This window comes from Fistularia commersonii, chromosome 18 (assembly GCF_037954325.1).
Source record: "Fistularia commersonii isolate RoL2024-O1a breed Wild chromosome 18, RoL_Fcom_v1.0, whole genome shotgun sequence".
Lineage (NCBI taxonomy): Eukaryota > Metazoa > Chordata > Actinopteri > Syngnathiformes > Fistulariidae > Fistularia > Fistularia commersonii.
In genome coordinates this window covers 9,162,005-9,177,187 of record NC_141301.1, presented here as the reverse complement: position 1 = coordinate 9,177,187, position 15,183 = coordinate 9,162,005, and the positions used below count along the sequence as shown (strand labels likewise).

The 15,183-nt window shown below is 40.3% G+C and overlaps 1 protein-coding gene across 4 annotated transcripts in view; it reads right to left on the bottom strand.

Annotated features, from left to right (window-relative positions):
- Positions 1-15,183, bottom strand: part of dscamb (Down syndrome cell adhesion molecule b) — a 152,261-nt gene that overhangs the window by 131,998 nt on the left and 5,080 nt on the right. The window lies entirely within an intron of this gene.

Here is a 15,183-nt window from a genome sequence, read left to right as displayed (position 1 = left end):
CTGAAAACCATACAACACTCCTCCCTTTTCAGCTTCCACCACTTTGTCCTCTGCTCTGTCTTTGTCCTGTTCATCTTCCTTTTCACCAGAGTCATCCTACAAACCACCATCCTATGCTGTCTGGCTACACTCTCACCTACAACTACTTTGCAGTCACTGATCTTTTCAGGTTACTTTGTCCATACAAGATCTAGCCCACCTGCGTGCTCCTACCGCTCTTATAAGTTACCCTAAGTTCCTTTTTTTTCTGGAAAAGGGTGATCATTACAGCCATTTCCATCCTTTTTTGCAAACTCTACCACCATCTGTCTCTCTGCATTCCTATCCTGTATACCAAATCTGCCCATCACTTCTTCATCCCCTCTATTGCCTTCACCAACATGTCCATAGTAACAATAATAGTAATAATACAGTAATAAATAAAAAACAAATATATACATGCATACATAAATACAGCAATACAGAAAACATGACATTTTCACATTCAGATTTTGTGGCATTGCAAAAATAATACCACCATCCAGGTTTGGTGGCCTGGACATAGGCATAAGGGTTTGGGAGAACTACTATGTAGCACATGTGTACGTATGATAGTTATCCATTGAGATATTCAGATATTTGGACACATTTTGTATTCTTTTGTGGAGGTTATATCTAGTTGACTTTAAAAGTAGATATTTGTTTGCATGTTTGCCATGTCTGGCCAATTTAGACAAGGGGGGAGAAAATGCAAAGTCTATACGGAGACACTGCCTGTTGGAATCAAACCCAGATCAATTACCTGAATGCCTGTTGGTCAAAACAGTTTTTTTATAAACTAAAAGTGAGGAAGATCAAACTCTCACTTGCCCGAGTAAGTCTTTGTTAATACAGAAAACATTTCAAATTTAAAACTCATATTTCTCAGATGGTGGGGGACATCAGCCTTAGCTGGAACAATGTGTTCCCAGGCCCCTGCAGATAAAACATTAGCACAATTAACACTAATGGTATGAAATAAGGTCATTTTTAATTGAATCTAACATTAGTTGGGTAATAAATGTCAATGCTGGACCAATTAGCTCTGAGGCCACGCAAAGCCGCTTGATTTGTGTACATAGCCTGAGCCCATATACCTTTCGCAAGAATGTGTTTTTTTTTTTTTTCAAGCAGGAATATCTGCAGGTGCTGTATTTTGTGTATCAAGCTCATCTGGTGACAAGCCCATGGGCTTTAGCCTAAATGGGTTACAGTGGCACCAGCAGCTGGCTGGGACCCTACCCTGGGAAGAAAACATTTTAGCACTTCATAAATTCTTAACAAGGTTTCAAATTGCAGACGTTTCCATCGTTTTTTTTTCTTCTTGTTTTGTTTTTTCTGCGTCAGTGGGTTTCATACCGCAACAGGACATTCTGATAACCTGCTTGTGGACACACGCACATCCACATGCAATCTGTCTGCTTTTTGAATAAATTATACCTTTTCTTTCAAAATTAATTACACGAAAAATACGACGCATCAGCATTACTGATCCAGTGCCGTCTTAGTTGTTGGTGATACAGAAATGGGTGTCATTACTGAAATATTTGCGTGGAAAAGCTATTTAATGAAACTGAAAATGCAAAATGTCACGATCAATAAGCAATCAAAAGACAAGATACAGTGAAAGTTAAGAATAAGTTGAAAATTCTGTGTACATCATGGTGACAGCATGTGTAGGTATTTATTTTTTCATACTGTCAAATTCACTGTAGTTTAATTTCTAATATCACAGGAACGAGTTTCATTGCTGATTGATGCTTCATCAGCATTACTGATAAACAGTTGTACGTCAATATGTGACATGTGAATGAAAGAGTGTATTTGTCTCTATATGATGCTTGAATGAGCATGTTCATAGTTGTGTGTCTAAATCTGATGTGTGAATGAAAGGGTGAATGGTTGTATAATTATATGACTTGTGAATGAGGGAGTGAATGATTGTATGTCTCTATATGACATATGGATGAAAGTAAATGGTTATATTTCTCCATATGGCATGTGAATGAGCGAGTGAATCGCTGTCGGTCTCTAGTATAAGGGATAAGCTCCAGTCCCAGCCTGAGAACATGATGAATGAATGAATGAATGAATGAATGAATGAATGAATGCTCATTTAAGCAAATGCAGAATAAAACCAAGCTTTGAGGCCCATGCAATCTGCACCGGCGCCTCGTTTTAGAGACCACGTCCGGCGGACATTGAGTAGAAACGAAACTTCAGCCAGTCCAGACAGCAGACGGCTGTTTGATTTACTACAGAGAGATGGAAGGTCAAGAAATGAAATCCCATCAGATTAGATCAAATTTCACTCTTCAAATAACAGCCAAGTTTACCCTTATATATACATGATAAGAAAAAAAAAGGGTCTGAATATGTTATAAATAAACGATCACCACAGAGATAACATGCCCTTAAATGGGAGAACCTCAATGCAACAAGGAAAACTGCAGTTTTACAAACCCACCTTTCAGACTGACATGCAAGATACACATTCTTTAAGAATTAAGAAAAAGAATGTCAACGACGAACTGCGACAGTTACGCAGTGGATTAACCTTTTTCTATGTGCTGGTTTCCTCAACAAACATGCAGTGGAGACCCTAAATTGTTGAGACATGTGAATGAGAGAAACTTAAAGATTGTATGTCTCAATATGCAGCCCTGTGATTGACAAGAAACCGGTCGTGGAATGAACCCCGCCTCTCGCCCAATGACAGCTGGGATAGGCTCCTGCAACCCCTGAGTGCAGGATAAGCCGTATAGAGAATTAATGAATGTAGACAACGTCAACAGCCGGCTGCAAGTGACAAATGTTTGCCATTTTCAGCATGACGCACGCACACGGCAACAAACTGTTTCATTGGAATAAGGTTCACGATGCGATCCACGACCGGATCGTCTAACCCTCCTGTACATTCTCCTGGCTTCAAAAAGTTTTGGGGGTTCATTTTAATCTTTCAAAACGCAAGGATGATGTGCGAGGACGGATCCCAGCGGGTCCTGATGAAAATAATACATCAAAGTACCGCCCGATTCTGATTCATTCTCTTTTTTTTTTTCCAGCTGACACAACGATCAATCTCCTCGGCGCTCTGTTGATAATACGGACTGGAGTCATGAAGGGGCTCGTGGGATGAAATAAAAAATTCACCTTTTCGTGGATGCTGCTCAAGGTTAGTGAGAAGGTGAGCAGTTTCAAGTGCCCTCTCCCTCCTGCTGATCTTTATTGATCGACTTTTGATCATGTGCAAAATATGAAACGCGCAGGGGATTACTCAAAATATGTTTTCCATTATTCCCCTAAGCCGTTTTTTTTTTACGCTTTTAAGAAAACACTGAGGTATAAGGAATATGCAGAATAAGGAGATGACTGAGGCAAAAAAAAAAAGATCAAAAAATGACTCAGGCAATTATTTTAAGAAGGTGACGATATGAGGGATATGAGGGCACAATCAAGTTTTATAGTTCAATTAATCAGGCCGGTGTGCGGCGCAGTGGTTAGCACTTCCACTTCACAACGAGAAGGTCCCTGGTTCAGTTGTGACAGGCATCCGTGGAATTTGCATGTTCTCCCTGTGTCTGTGTGGGTTTCCTTTGGGTTCTCTAGTTTCTTCTCACAGTGAATGAGAGAGTGAGTGGATGCTTTTCTCTTGACTTGTGAATGAGACAGTAAACTGGGGCAGCTTGTTCATAAGGGCAATCTGGGCGACAGACCACCGAGGCATGGAAAAGGAGCTAATTTGTAAAAAAACACATTCTACCACAGTTACAGCCGTTCCTACCATTGTAGCTGAGTCTGAATGTGATCTCCAATCAGCTGGCAGTGCTGTGCTGTGGGGTACCAAACCTTTTTGGGGTGATTTTCAGTCAGGATGAAAATGAGTTCTCTCATCGACTCGTTTTGTTTTGATTTTTTTGTTTATTTGTTTCAAAAAGCAGGCACAATGGGTTCTAGGAAGAACTGCATGTATGTGCTCTCATCATTTTGCAACTTACTCAGGCAAGGGAAGGGCATCCCTTCAATCTACAGTAGTCTCTCGCTATTTCGTGGTTCACTTTTCACTCTGATTTTCTACTGTGGATACGGCCTGAGATATGTGCTATAAATGTATTTTTACATATTTATTTTTTCAATTATTTTCTATGACAAAATAAGCCCCTTTTAGAGCATTGGCCGACCAGAGGATGGTGTTCTGCACCCTGGGTTCTGACTGGCTCAGCATGACTTTAACATGCTTGGTGCAATTGCTACCCATAGTGTTACTCTGCAGTCTTGTGTTTGAGTGAATTATATGGGGAAAGCTTATAGGCGTATGTGAAAGGTTAATGAGGTTGTGGGGAGGGTCATAACATTTTGAAGTATATATTAATAATGAAATAAAAATATGGTCACTCCTTTGTGGATTTTCCTTTATCACAGCTGGTTCTGGAACATAACACCCATGACGAACAAGGGACTACTAGTGACGCACCTAGATGTACCTTGCTCGTCGCTATTGTAGCTAGAGGGAACATGTTTGTGTTTATCTCACCACCGATTCCTTTCAAGTTTTATCGCTATGTAATTTTGACAAGACAAACGAAAAATTGTGGCAGTGGTCTTGTCACCTGTTAATCTACCAATTTAACGGGTCACCTTAGTCATCATTGCAAAAGTCACACACCAATTATTTTGTCAGGAGCGGTTGTATTGCAGAATGGTTGTATTGCTTCATGTGACGTGTGAATGAGACAGTGAATGATTGTTTGCGTGTATATGTGGCCCTATGATTGCCTGGCAACCAGCCCAGTGTGTACCCTGTCTATCAGCAAGTGACCCTTAGGATAGGTTCCAGTGACCCTAACGCCAGGATAAGCAGTATAGAGAATGATGATTGAATGAATTAATAGGTTGATTTAAGGCACGTGAATTGCAAACAGCCATAGAGGAGTAGATCAAAGAATTCACAAAATACATATTTTCAGACAACATTAACTCACTTTGGGCAATTTCCCCAATTAACCTGTTGGATGGTTTTGGACTACGAGAGGAAACCCATGCAGACAAGGGGAGAACATATAAACTCCACACAGAAAGGTCCCTCAGTCAGAATCAAACTGGAGTCCTTCGTGCTCTGAGGCTGAAGCGCTGAGCGCTGCGTCACCGTACCTCCCACAAACTAAACAAAACAAAACGAACAAACAAAAACCATATTCTGGAATGAAGGTGCATTTTCGTGTCTCCCCTCCCTCCTGTCCAATCTCCAAACCCAATCCACATCACGCCTCAGACCTAATAGGGAGCACGGTGTCACGCCTCGGCAAACAGCCTGGGGGCCCGACCGCTCTCTACATTACCTGAGAGGAAATCAGTAATCGCTATCATTTTGGACACGTTGAACCATGAAGATAAAATAAATGAGACTGATAAATGATGTATTCTATGCATCTATAATCGACAATGATTTTTCTACTTCTCCGGGGAGGGGGGATCATCACTACCCAGAAATAATACTTTGGAAATAGTAATAAAAAGTCACTGTCTGCAGTACTCAGAGTCCAAGGAGACTCCCTAATACTTTAGATTAAGCATTTATCAGATCAGAAACTACAACAAAAATTTAATTTTAATCACCTATTTGTGATCTGTAGGACCTACATTACCATGGAGTGCAACTATGTTGGACTCATATACACAAGTATTATAAAGATCAAGAAATCAGATGCTTCCAAGTGAATAAATGAATTGTGTTTGGGAGAGAAGGGGGATACAATTTCGGAGGGGGACTAAAATAACAAAATGGCATGTGTAAGAACATATATAAAAATCTAAGTGTGTTTCGGTGTCAGGGGTCAATTCATGGAATAGTCCGACAGATAAATTAAATAAAAGCATAAATCAGTTTAAAAAGGATATACGAAACAATAATGTTAAGTTAATATAAAGTTGGAGAGCACCTGTTTAACGTGAAGTGTAATGTAAATGTCATGATTTTGTTTTTTTTGGGGGGTGGGGGGGTTCAGTTTGATCCTTTTACTAGATACAATAACAAAATTGTTTTGAAACTGTACAAAAATCTAAATGGTACATTTGTGAAATTGAGTCATGTGATGGGGCAAGCGTATATAAGTGTGTGACTTTTGTGTTACTTCCATTTTGTACACTCTAGGAATGTGAATAGTCCATATGAAAAAAGTGAAATGGGAATTTTGTAAATGATTGAACATTTTCGAAATAAACTACAAACAACAAAATTAAAAAAAAATAAACAACAAAAAATAAATCAATGACGGACCAAAGTTAGGCAATTTGCGACGCAAGTCGGAACTACCATAGCCAGTGAGACACTTACCTAACCTAGGACACCCAAAAGTCACTCGTTTATATGAAGAAACAGAACTAGACTATAGGAAAATGAAGGGGTAATTCTAATTATAGTACAGACAAATGACAAAAAAAATTAAAAAAAATAAAAAAAAATAATAGAAAATAAAATTTAAAAAAATCAAACACAAAAATAAGAGCAAACGGAAACAAAGCGTACAGTACCCAAATAGCTTATGCTTGGGAGCCGAGTGATGCCACATATTCTTCTGTCGCACTCACAATTTCCATTTCAGTTTTACGTCAGGCTGCTTCCAGTTAAAATGTCTTTTTTTCAATAATTTGTGGGATTACTGCTGTGCTCTTAGTTACTGGTGTGCCCTTAGGCCATCATTGTTGTTTTTCGTTACAACGCTTTCTTGGTAGTGACGTCACAAGGTTGGCCCAAGGTTGGCTCAGACCCGTTCTTTTTACAGCACGGTGCAAAAACATGTCACCTGTGCAGGCCTTCCCATTTGAACCCAAGAGAGATGAGAGTGAGGAGGATAAAACTGAAGACAGAAATCAAAATAAGCTTCAAAATGAAGACCAACAAAGACCCAAAGAGGCAAGAATCGGCAAAAGGCGCTAGTGTGCCTGCGGCAACTCCGTTGCTATGCTAACAGAGACAGGGTCTTCCGTCATCAGATGCTACTTTTACAGTAGCGGGTTGTTGACGTCCTCGCAGGAGAACTTCTAGCTCTCCTGCTTGTGGTGTTTATTCAAGCGGGATTCATTTTTTTCCTAAAGACTTTTTGTACACTTGTGAAAGAAAACTGTAGTGACGGCAGTTGGCTTTAGTTTCCGTTTTAAACTAGCAGCACCCATGAGCTCTTTCAGCAGCTTAGCTTGACTAAATGCATCAAATGCATCTGAAGAGAAGCGGCAAGAACACAGACGTGGATCCTTCGGAAGTTGTGTACAAGCAATTTCCCACTCCCTCCTACTCTTCTTGTCCCTTGGAAAGCTGTGACGACTACCATCTCAGTCCCTTTGTTTCCCTTGGACTGGAAATTGCACCCAAAAGCAGCACAATGTGGCATAATAACTGTATATACTGTGCCGAGCTAAAGTTAGCTCTAGCAGAAAGCCAAAGTTAACATGAGCAACATCATCAACATCATGCATCATCAACCTAGCATGCATTGCGCTAGTAAAACAATGGAGGCGCCCATGGTTTAAAATATGTGTTACAAATTGCGATTTTTAAAGAAATAACTCTTCATGCTTTTTTGAATGACACATTCTAGAATGATACCAGCAGTGAAGCATATTTATGACTATTAGTCCTCCCAGGCGGGGTTCCTTTTAAAATAGGCATTATATTTTTAAAGGGAAGTGAAATGTTTTTGTAAGGCATCCATGAAAAACAGTCCAATAATAATCCTAATGATAATAACTGAATGAACTTGCTATTCCCACCGGATTTTGTTCATGGATCGTTAAAGCACGTGACCGGTATTTATTTACACGGTCTGTAAAAACGATGCGTGACCCAAATATGGAACCAGTGAAAGGGAGTCGTAAACGGTCGACCGAAGTGGAATTAGCTTTTTTAGACCGGGGCTTTTTTTAAAAAGCCTCGGTCCCGAAAATGAGTCTGTAAAAGTTCCAAGACGGAAAGATGCCAACCAGTCGGGGCCAGTGTGAGTAAGCACTCCCACTGATCTGATCTGCCCGGAGGCGATACACCACGCGTGGAAGTTAAATGACTGTCTTCCAATTTGCTCTCATGAATATTAAGCAGCGCTGTGACAGTAGAAAGGCTCGGCTGCGTGCACGCCGCTGATCCACACCGACAGATCTGTCCTCTGATGTCTTAGAGGGGCGGGGATGCTTAAAACGAGGCCCCCGCAGCAGATGAGCGTTCTCCTCCCCCGGTCTATTTTCATGTCTTAAATGGGCCGGAGTGGCTGCCTGTCTCATCGAAACAAAACCATAGACTCTGGACTGTTTCTTGCTCAGCGAAACTGAGCAATAAAGACAGCGATGTCTAAATTATGCCGCTGCTGTGGCTGATGAAGAGCACATGAGCGGGGACATGATAAAGGATTATACCATGGCAGCTCCCTCTGCTGCTGCTGATTGTGATGATGATGGTGGTGGGGAATATAAATGTGTAATACCAATATCACTCTGTAAATGAAATAGCATGTTAAATCACGGGGAATTCTTGGACAATGATAAAGGGCATGAATAGGTCAAAGTGACGAAAGGGTCAATCACATTTCTAAATTTAAAATCAAAATCGGTCGTCGATTGTTTATTCCAAAAAAGGGGTGATAATAATTTCTAGATCATTTCTTGAATAATTTCTTCAAAAATGGATTAACAGATTTTCATTAAAAAAAATTACATTTGGGCTCATCCATGAATCGGCAGTGATCGACATTCTACGTCACTTTACAAATCTATGAATCGCAATGCTACCGCCCAATAAATAGAATATAAGTGTGTAACACTAATATCACTCTGTAAACGAAATAGCATGTTAAATCACTGGGAGTTCTTGTACCAATAATAATAAAGACGGTGAATAGCTCAAAGTGACTAAAGGGTCAATCATATTTCTAAATCTAAAATCAAAATATGTTGTCAATATTTTAATCCAAACAGGAAGTAATAATCATGTGTAGATCATATCTTAAATAATTTCTTTAAAAATGAATTAACAGATTTCCATTAAAAAAAATTACATTTGGGCTGATCCATTAATCGGCAGTGGCCGACACTCCACCTCACTTTACAAATCCATGAATGGTTTCCGCCAATTCCGAACATTGGATTTGAGCCCCCCGTACCAACGTGTTATGTGAAGTGACCCCAAGGTGAACAATCGTGACAGGGCGTCAAAGAAACCGTCCGCTGGTTGCCCCCATTTCATCTTTCTGCTTTAAGAGATGAGACGCAATCATTCCGGCAAGGGTAGATCTGGAATACCTGAAAAAAAAACATCGACCTCTGTGCTGCGGCGTGTTACGGTTCATCTCCAGTTTCCTGCGGAATAATAATAAAGGATATAATTCAAGGTACATTGTGTGGACAGTAATCCTGTAGTCTCTAATAATCGCAGGTCTGGTTTGCCAGTAGACATCAGTAACTCCAGCCCTTTGAGATTATCTCTGTGGTTTCATATCATACTTAAACAAGTCTTACTGAGACTTGAGTGGATATAATCTAATGGCTTTCAAACTAATCTAATGGTCGGCGTACACCATCTCTCTTGATAACACGATTAAGCAGCAGTGTTCCCATTGTGCAGAATGCTGTTGGCAGAGGTCTTGCTTCAGTTGGACAAGAAGCATGGTGCATAAGGGACAACCAACCTTATTATGTCACCAAACATTAAAGTTAAGGGCCCTCAAAGTAGTCGTTGTTGATGGTGTCTTAACATGACTGCTGTCTACCTGCATGCCCCACTAAGGTAACACCCGCTGTCAGCCTAGGTTTTACTGTCCGAAGGTTGGTTCAGCGTACACAAGCGATGACGTGAGAGGTTGCCAAGGAGGCTTTGGTAGCCGCTTGAAACACGGAAATAAAAAAGAAATCATGTGGAAATCCTGCGCTGCCTTTGACTTTTTCTGGATTTCTTTTTTTCAAAAGGCAATTAATCAGGAAGACTAACATGTTCGGATTTTAACCTGACGTTCGTGACAGAGAGAAAAATATGTTTTGGATGTATTTTTATGAGGTGATGCAGAGAGGCCTGGGAGAGGTCCCAAGCTTTAATTTGATTTTTTTTTAGGAATTTTTTGTTGATGACTTTGTAGTTTTTCCCTAAATTTGGAGTACATGATACATTTGCGTACTTCAATTTGCTGTGCATTGTTGTATTTTAATATATCTTGATGGCAGGTATTTTTTATTAGGTATTATATACATATATATATTTCATATATATTTTATATATATATATATATATATATATATATATATATAAAAAGCGATGGTGTTATGAATTGTAAAGTTAGTGTAATGAAGTTATATGAGGGAGAATATGCTGGATTTGATTTCCTGCTAACTTGTCGTTTCTTTGAACCACCAGTGACGCGCAATCTCAGCCATTCAACACGAAAGTAACACTGGGTTAGAGAACATGCTTATAATATGCATGAAATTAATTTCCTTTCCCAAATACAAATTTAAATGTTTGCCATGACTTTGAGAATGTTCTTTCTTCCTTTCTTTCCATACAGATATTCCACTATTTTTTTATTTGAAGAAGTGGCAGAGAGGTTTTTGGGTGTGCCAAAGGCAGGAGATTATAGTTGCCCTGTATATTTTTAGGACTCAGCATTTGACACAGAGTTTCTGAATGATTGTGATTTCTGTTAGATAACGTTTTAAAGAACAGATCATGAACATGAGCAATGCAATATAGCATATATCATTTCTGTTTCAAAACATTAAAAAAATAATAATCAATAATATTGGAATTTGAAAGATTTTTTTCATATTTTCAGAGACAGTATTTGATCAATACAATTTAATATAATATAATCCTATTATCTATCCATCTCCTGTCGGTTATCCTGCTCGCAGGGTCACGTGGGATATTGGAGCCTATACCAGCTGTCATGGGGCGAGAGGCAGGGTACACCCTGGACTAGTGGCCAGTCAATCACAGGGTCACATACAAAAACAGACAACATTCACCAACTCATTTGGGGCAATTTTCCCAATTTTTTTCCAATTTACTTCTGCATGTTTTTGGACTGTGGGAGGAACCGGAAAACCGCGTGGGAAAACCCACGCAGAGTCAGGGAGTGCATGTGAAATTCATACAGAAAGGTCTCCTTGTCAGAATCGAACCACGGTCCTTCCTGCAGTGAGGACAAAGCGCTAACCACTGCACCACCATGCCACCATATTATATTATATTATATTATATTATATTATATTATATTATATTATATTATATTATATTATATTATATTATATTATAATGCAGATATGTTTGCTAACTAATAGAATCACCACTACAGTATAAGTCCTTTTTTTATTTCAGATCATTCCCGTCCCCCCATTTCTCCTATATTACATCACTTTGAAATGTAATGTTCTGCCTTAACACTTAAAAAAAAGTGCAATACAAATATGTTGCAGGTAATAATGTCATTATCCGGCTATGAAGGGCCTTTGAAGATATACCGCTGTCCCTGTTTTGTCCGAGAGTCTGGCCTGTGACCAGCAGCTGCTGGAGTGTGTTAATGTTGATGTCACAGCAGCTGGCTTCCCTCATCCTGTTAGCTCTGTCTGCCATTATCTAGCCACCCACCACCCACCCCCATCCCCCACCCCTCCTCCTTTAAAGCTGCTGCTGCTGCTGCCGCCGCTGCTTCCGCTGCGTGCCGTGCTCATTTTAATACTCCAGACTCATTTGACCGTCTTTATGGACTTATCATATTAAACATTTATCGCAGCCATTTTCCCTAAACCAAGCATGTTTATTCAACACTTAGGGGACCACAGAACGGCTCCTTCCGGCGCTCCCCCACCCTCTCACAGCATCTCCCCCCCCACACACACACACACACATCCTTATTTTCTCCTTTACCTCCACTCTATCCATCTCTCCTCGTCTCTGCCTTCAACCCTAGCTCACTTTTATTAGAACTCGCCTTTTTCATGTGCCTCTGCTTGAATAAAAAGAGTTCTTTATTTGTTTTTTTTTTCGTTTACGCATTTATTCTCCTCTCATCTCCCCAACCTTTGTTTTCCTCAATGTCTGCGCCATATAGAGCATTTTGTATTTTGAGCAGATGGACTTTTTAATTCAATCATCCATTAAATTAACATCATAACAGGTGGGGTAGGTTAGTATCACCCGCCATTGTGTGACCGATCTGCCTGATCTTGCGAAGAAGTATATTTACTACTGGACTCCTGCAATCAAATGCATTGAAAACCCCCCCTCCTCAGGCCCGCGCCCTTATATTTGATCTTGGACAGGTTGCTTTACTGCGGCATCACACTGTGGTCTGCGCAAATGAGATCTGGGAATTCTTGGAATACCTCAAAGTGTTAAGATTATTGACAACGCACTCAGTCTCGAACCTCGGCCCGGGAGATCAATGAATGGCGGGGTTGGACAATAAATCAGAGCACCGCGGCCCATCTACATGTTGCGCCGTAGCCTGCCCATCCAGCTCCCCCAATTAAAATCACACACACACACACAGGTGCACGGTAGAGGATGTTCTCTAACCAGTGCATGAAAACCAATAAACTCCGGCACACACACACACACACACGCAGGCTCCGACATTGCGAATTTCTCGCACATGCATGCCCCCGCACTTTATCTCGACTCCGACGAGATGACAGCGCCTTAAAAATGGCCAGGCTAAAAATAAACCGCCTCTAACTTGCTCTTAAATTACAGCATCTGTGCCAAGGTTTAAAAATAAGGAGCCGTGTTGAGAAACCAAGCCGGACCCATTTGTCTTTGTGTCATTCTGTCTATCCGGCTTTAGCTTCCTCTGGCTAAAGCCAGCCGAATATCATAGGCAGAACTGAGGAAATATCTACCCGGGAAGATGGCGAGTAACGTGCAAACTTTGAATATACAGCTGTGATATGGAGTACAGGTAGGCGAAGAGGGAGGGGGCGAGAAAAACAAAGTTTTTTAATTCGAAGTGAAGCGAGCTGTGGAAATGAAGGGCACCTCTGTGAACTATAACACAGCAGCTTCATGCATCATGAACGGGACAAAATCACAAAAGATCAATTCAGCCTTGGGCCTCGAGTTCAAAAGCCTGATCCCAGTGCACTAGATTAAGAGGCAGTATTTATGAGGTCCGGTGTGAATGTTTGTCTCAGTGGGTGATGGATAGGAGACCCATCATACCTCCTCCGCTTGTCTTCCCAAATTGACCTATGAATCCCCAATTTGCCGGGATTATTAAATAGAAAAACATCAGATTAAATAAGAAGGGAAGATGCTTATAAAAAAGGAAAAGTACATCAAGAAATTAGATTTGAAGTAATTATTTCCTTGTAAATGCCAACACAAATGTCAAATTATCCAAGTCTCTTAGCAGCCCCTCGATGTGAAACTGTCTTGAAAAAGCAGCTTTTTTTTAAATAATAAATGTCCACTATAGCTATTTTGCAAGTTCAAAGAGCTTTTACACTGATTTCATTTATCTAATATGACAATTAATGGCACTTGTGAACGTGCAGGTAACAAACCAAGTCTGGCCTTTGCATTCCGGACACAATATAAACAGGCATTTTAAGAAATTATTTGAAAATCTGCAACACTTCACTTCACTTATGTAGGGAAGGGGGCTGCAAATGGATTCCCCTGTTAAGCACCTGTGTGTCCTGAGGCTTCAGCGGGTGTATGGAGGTAATGGGGGGATGAGTTTTTGGGTATCATTGACCTCAACTTGTAAAAATGATCAAAAAAGAATAAAGTCTCATACAGTGTAAATGCAAACATGGAGAGCCTCAAAAAGTTATGACACTGCCATCAACACAAATTGTCTGAAAAAAAAATTAAATTCCATTGACAGACTGCTTATGTAATTTTTTTTTATATATATATTTAGTAAAAAAAACAAAAAACAATAATAATAATAATAATGAAATATATATACCCGGCTGGCATATATATCCATGTGGTAATGAAAAACACATTAACACATCTGGGTTATTTTGCCATTAAATTCCTATGAACCTTCTGCATGTTTTTGGACAGTGGGAGGAAACCAGAGAACCAGAGAACATGCAAACTCTGCACAGAAATGCCCCCTTGTGGGAGTCGAACCAGTTGTCTAGGGCATCCTAACTGCAGGATAAGCGGTAGATAAAAAATTAATGAATGCATATATGTTTAATTTCCTTTTACAACATATGTCTCCAAAACCTTCATATTACTTCATATAATCAGCTGATTACTCAGCATGCCCAAACACGGAGTGCATCGCAAGCTGGTAAAAATACTGGATGGGATCCATAAAAGGACGGAAATAAAACATCAAAATGTTTTTTCACATAAAAAAATGCGGACTGTTGTCTTCACAAATAGATGCCTGATACCAGTTAAGTCAAATATACCTGTAATCCACAGAATCCATGCAAAATATATCCTGCTTTTATCGGGAAAAGTCTCATTACTGACTTGTAAAGCAGCAAAGTGATAAATTTCCTCCATACTACTGCCACTTGTAATTTTAAAAACGCGTGATGCTCTTTTTGGGACATCAAAAACAGAAAAGGAGCGCTGTAAAGTGCCAACTTGATTCTGAAACTAAATCGGCTGGGGCTCAACCGTATGTCACGGCTAAAAAAAATAAGATAGATATTTAAAATGTCCAATTAAAGCTTTTACAAGCGCTAAATCACCTGTGCCGAGCAGTGCAGTAATATGACATGTCACATTGACAGGTGCTGAGTGAATTAAAACATCTCTCCACTTAGAGAAAAGCCCCGTCTGAGAGGGAAACCCCAGCCAGATGTATTACAACCACGCTTTGCACGCATGATCAAACACCTCCATCTGGGTGCCTAGGATCCCCCCCCCCCCCACTCTGCCCTGCAGATGCTAAATGATATCGTTAACATTTTAACGCGGGGGGGAGAGACATTCACACACAGGGTTGCACGATTACACCTTTGATTCGGCGAAAAAAAAATATCCAGACGGACTTGACGCGTTCTGCAATTAGGTTTTACGTCGGGTAATGTGCGCAAGCTCATCCCGGTCGCCAAAGCCCGCTCCTAATTAGAGAGCCAGCAGACGAGCTCAAGGAGGTACGGTACCGTGGAGGGAGCTGTCATTATGCACCGAGAATCCGGGAGATACCAATTATG